Source organism: Rattus norvegicus, chromosome 4 (genome assembly GCF_021556685.1).
Source record: "Rattus norvegicus strain SHRSP/BbbUtx chromosome 4, alternate assembly SHRSP_T2T, whole genome shotgun sequence".
NCBI lineage: Eukaryota > Metazoa > Chordata > Mammalia > Rodentia > Muridae > Rattus > Rattus norvegicus.
In genome coordinates this window covers 163,178,714-163,184,448 of record NC_141537.1, presented here as the reverse complement: position 1 = coordinate 163,184,448, position 5,735 = coordinate 163,178,714, and positions in this window count along the sequence as shown.

Sequence of the window (5,735 nt, the reverse complement as noted above, 5' to 3'; positions counted from 1 at the left end):
TTTGGTACATGGGTTTTTTCTTAGACTGAGTCTTGGCTTTGGTGCCCCTGTTTCTCGTTCTTAAAGGTTAGTGGTATTTTCATGGGCTCTAATCTGGGAGATCAGACGATATCTTGTCCTGCCTTGGGAAGGTGGGGACAACAGAGAGGGATTGCTAAGGCCAGGGAACTGTCTGTGCTCATGTGGGAGGGGCTCAAAGGCAGAAAAATGCAGTGGGGCACATTTGGCAATTGGGAGAATCTGGTCAGTCATGGGCAGTCCCCTGCACCCTGGCCTGCTCCCTCCTCCTATCACTGTCTACTGCACACACATAGGAAGGAAACTGGTCCAGGCAAGAAACTGCTGCCTGTCTCACAGTCAGCCTTCCTTCCCAGGCCCCTGTTTGCTCAGTCTGCTTGCCAGGTGTAGAGCACTGATGAGAACCCACCCAGAGGAGGGGCCACTTGGGTTTCCCGGAATCCATGCAGCCGCTGCCCTCTCTGAATCCATGCAGTTGCTGCTCACTCTGAGGCGCTGTGGTGGTTGTCCTGCAGCAGGCCTGGGCTTATCTCCAGTGAAAATGCCATCGAGGTGCCATACGGCAAGGGGTGGAGCTGTTAAGACCCAATTCTGAGAGGATGCTCACTGGACTGAGGGCTGGAACATGGAAATCCCAAGATCCAGAACCAGGTGAAAAGTATCTTAGGCTGCCTGTCTTGTCAGGGGAAGGCATGCCATGAGGCACACTGGAGCTAGGCAAAAGCTCAGTTTCCTGGGCCTTTCCATTATTGGTTCCATGGCTCCCTTCTGGGCCTGACATTCCTCTCAGACACATGGCAATCAAGGCTGTCTGCTCATCTGTCATCCACCCGATCCCTCACACCTGTTCCAGGCCCGGTCCATGAGCTGCCCACCCTCACGGAACAGCTATGAAGAGGGCCCATGGAGGGGGGTGGTGTATTCAGGAGCCTGGTCACTGAGAGGGACAGCTGTCCTGGACTGCAGCTGCCAGGTGAGGTGGTGGTGGAGATGGATGGACCCTGGTGCCCAAGGACTAGCTGAGGTACCTTGAATCGGGTCCTCCGGCATGGACCCCCACCTCGAAGTTCAGGGTGACAGTGCCCCCCTTCATCTCACTAATTCTACTTTGTTCTCAGTTACTAATTCTTTCATAATACAGAATTATCTCTTTAGTCTTTTTATTTTCCCCATCATTCCCAGAAGCACTGGGCTATGAGTGGATATTCATCCATCAACACGTAGGTGTTTTGAAGGGATCCTAGGATGGGAGGTGACTGAAGAGTTGGAGTCCATTTGAAACAAAGGGTTCAAGTTGGGGTCTAGAGCTCAAGGGTAAAGTATATACCCCTATGTGAAGCGCCCACCTCGACCAGCAAGGAAGACGCAACACTGTTGGGTTCTTCTCAACAGCCTTTATTGCAGGAACACCTCATTCTTGATACGGGGGACCCCGGGAAACAAAGGCACTCCCCTTAAGTACAAGACAGACAGTGGCTGTAAACTTGTCCTCTGGGGATTGGTGGAGTATGAGATACCTTATTAGCATGCATATCACCCTGGCCTTGTAAATGCCAGAGGAAGGCCAAAGACACGGCTTAATGGTTGTATACCTCAAACGACCACTAGATGTCAGTGCCATCTTTAGCCGCTCCCAACAACTCCCTCTTTATTGTATTCTAAAAATGAAACCATTCGGTGGACGTAGTGGTCTGAGAGAGATCAGACATGCCTCACAGAGTGCCCAGCTCAGCCATGGCAAGCCACTCTTGCAGTTAGGACTGCACCCCAATGGCTAGAGATGACTTGAGTTGTAACACACCATTCTGGGCTATACATGTGTGTTTATTTGGGGAAGAAACTGGGCAGAGAGCATTTGACCAGCCCGAATGTTCAAACGGGGCGTAGCCACCTCTGTCTATGACTGGTCTGGATCAGGGTGTCATGTCAATATTGTCATTGCTCCTGTCTTAGGTCGTTCCTCTCGATAGCTTGGATTTACCCGTCTTTGGATAACCCTATCGCCACCGGGCTCCTGCCTTAGGTTGGTCCGAGCCTGAGGAAAGTTGCCTGTCTCTGGATAATATGGCTTCATATGACAGTGACAAAATACGATCTAGGGTGAACTCTTAATTTTTCAAAGAGGCCAGCCATATGTTGGGAGACACACCACTTTCAATGGCAACCATAGCTTGGTAAACAATCGCTTTGTGTCTGGCATGCTCTCGTTGTAAATGGCAAAAAAGCCATAGACATACTCCACATCCCAAGAGGACAATGGCCCCCCAGGCAAAAATGTCAGCCCATTCTTTAAAAAAGGAGAAAGCATGGTAACCCATGAGGTGAAATCTCCAAACGTGATGGGTTCCATTCTAGTGTTGTGAAGGACAGCAATCTGCATCAGTAATTGTCTCGATAATTGCTCCACTTTCATGGACCAGTTTCCTTTCAGGTAATTTGAGATTTCTTTGCTCTGTTGAGAATACTGAGAAAGGTTAGCTTGCAAAGGAGTAATACATGGATAACTACAATTATGTATCATAATTAAAGTTGTAATGTTCAACTTAGCAGAATTATTGACTGATGTGTCTCCACTGCCTGAAGAGACTCCTTGGATAACTAGACTCAAAGCAGCCAGGATGGTTCCAGTGCCCATAGCACTATTGCTAACATGATCTAACCAATTAGCCAATGTTGTCCTTCACAGCCATATACAAGGCTGGGAGGAATTTTAAGAGTGAAACATAATGTATGTAATAAAGAAATATTAGTGGCAGTATACCGTTAGGGTAATTCTCCATTTGGCACTATACAAGGAATATCACACAACAGGATGTGGAGAAAAAAGTTGGCAAAACAGTAGAATTGCTATGAACTGGCATAAGTACTGGCCAGGATCTGGCAATAGCCCATAGCGTGAGTGAATCAACCTGGATTACCATTCCCAGTAGTAATAGTAGGGTTCATAGTCTCATCTTCAGAAATAGCAGGAGGCAGTTTGCGAGGCAAACATTCAGGCACCCAGATTGGATTGTCTTGACTCTGTGGAAAAACACAAACAGCTCCCCTAGATCTCGAAATTATGGGATCTGGGCCACACCAGTCACCAGTTAAGACATCCTTCCACTTTACGTCTGCATTAGTCATAGGTTTAGTAGCAGCATGGCGATCTGCAGCAGAGCGGCCATGGGCATCCAAAATTAAGAAATTTAGAGTAAAAAGAGCTAAAGACAACTGTTCTCTTGGTGTTCTGCCATAGGCAATTCCCCCTTTTTGTTTTTGTAAGGGCTCTTTTAAGGTACGATGTGCTCTTTCCACAATTCCTTGACCTTGGGGATTGTATGGCAATCCTGTAGTATGTTTGACCTGCATAGTTTGGCAAAATGCCTGAAAGGACTTTGCAGTGTTGGCAGGCCCGTTGTCTGTCTTGAGACTATCAGGCTTTCCCCAGGCTGCCCATGCCTCTAAGCAATGACTAATGGCATTAGAAGCCTTTTCACCAGTCATCAGAGTAGCATGTATAATACCGGAACAGGTATCAATAGAAACATGAACATATTTTAAATTTCCAAATTGAGATATGTGTGTGACATCCGTCTGCCAAAGTCTTAATGGGAGCAGACCATGAGGGTTAATCCCCACCTGAGGAGGGTGGTGAAACTGAACACAATTTTGGCAACTTAATACCACATCATGAGCTGCAGCTCTAGAGATTTTAAATTTTTGTTGAAGAGTGAAAGCAGGAACATGAAACTTTTGATGAAATTCTCTAGCGAGATCAACTGGAGCTGCATGAAAAATAAATTCTCTATGAGTACTAGCATCCACCAGGGCGTTATTACTGGTCATGGGACCAGGCAAATTAGTATGAGCTCGAATATGTTGTATGAAAAATTTATTTTTTCTGGCCCAAATCAACTTTTGTAATTCTAAAAGAATTTGACATACAGTACTAGTCGACCTAATTGGCCCTGCAATTTCAAGTGAGAGCAGAGTGTTAACTACATAAACAGAATCAGAAATTAAATTAAAAGAATCGTGAAATCTTTTAAAAACTTCCAATACAATTTTACATTCTGTAATTTGGGGGGTGCCTGGACTGTATTGAATTAATTCTGGTTCTTGATAATCAACCATATAGGCACCTACACCTGTTTTGGAGTCATCTGTATAAATATCTAACGCTTCAGACAAAGGCTCTGAGGCAGTGACCTTAGGAAAGATCACTGGATGTTCAGTAAAAAATTGTAGCAAAGGATCCTTAGGATAATGATTGTCGAACTCTCCATCAAAACTGCAGTGTAATATGGCCCAATCATCTATCAGGGCACACAATGTTTCCACCTGAGTTGCAGTATATGGTGTAATAATTTTCTTGGGTAAAATACCAAAATGCTGAATACAAGATTTAACACCTAACATAGCAAGCTGTGCAATAGCAGAAGGATAATATTCAAGGGTCTTATTAGGAGAAATATGGGGATAAATCCACAGAAGTGGTCCTTGTTGCCATAGCACTCCTGTAGGCGGACGAAAGGTTCTCAGTATACACAAAGCAGATCCTCCTTTTCCTTGTACCTTCTTAGCATTGCCTTTTCCAGTCTTTCTTCTACTTTCCTTAAGGATAATCGTGCTTCCTTGGTTAAAGCACGGGGTGAAGTAAGCTGAGAATCCCCTTTCAGGATCTCATAGAGTGGTTGTAAATCTACATTAGGCATTTTAATATAGGGTCGAATCCAATTTATACTTCCTAGTAATTTTTGAAAGTCATTTAATGTTTTTAAATGATGTTTTCCTAATTCAATCCTCTGAGGGGAAATACCATGAGGAGTAATCTTCATTCCTAAATACTCTCCCTTTTTGCCCATTTGAACCTTTTCTGGTGCTATAAACAATTGATTGTTTTCAAGCACCTTAACCACTTTAGCATAGGCCGTTTCTAGGGTGCTACAATCTTTAGCGGAAAGCAATACATCATCCATAAAATGTATTATTCTTAATTTTGGGAATTGGTCACGTATAGTCTGTAGGGCTTGCCCTACATATAGCTGACACATAGTAGGGCTATTAGCCATACTTGAGGCAAGACCACCCACTGATAGCGCTTATCAGGTTCTTCATTATTCATAGAGGGTAAAGTAAATGCAAATCGCACGCTATCTTTTGGGGCAAGAGGAATGGAGAAAAAGCAATCTTTAATGTCAATCATAATAATAGGCCAATCATCAGGAATACTAGAGAGCAATGGTAAACCTCTCTGTATGGGACCCATTATTTGCCTCTGAGAATTGATAGCTCTTAAATCATGTAATAATCACCACTTTTCTGATTTTTTCTTGATAACAAATATAGGTGTGTTCCAGGGTGATGTGGATGGCTGTATATGTCCCAATTGAAGCTGTTCAGACACTAATTCAGCAGCAGCAGTTAATTTTTCAGAGGATAAAGGCCATTGAGGAATCCACACATGTTCCTCTGTTTTCCATGTAATGGGTATGCCTCCCTCAGTGGCCCCTAGGAAAAACCCAGACCTGTCCTGTCCCTTTTAGAATTCAGCAGCACTGGGTCAGCTTGTCCTTGTAAATTTTTTCCTAGACCTTTTCTGGGCATGTAGCCCATTTTTACCATCATGTCCTTGGCCTGTGGGGAGTGCTCATTGGTCAGTCTGATGTCTAGATTTATCAACACATCTCTGCCCCACAGAGTCACAGGAAAGTCTATAATAGAGGGAATAATCT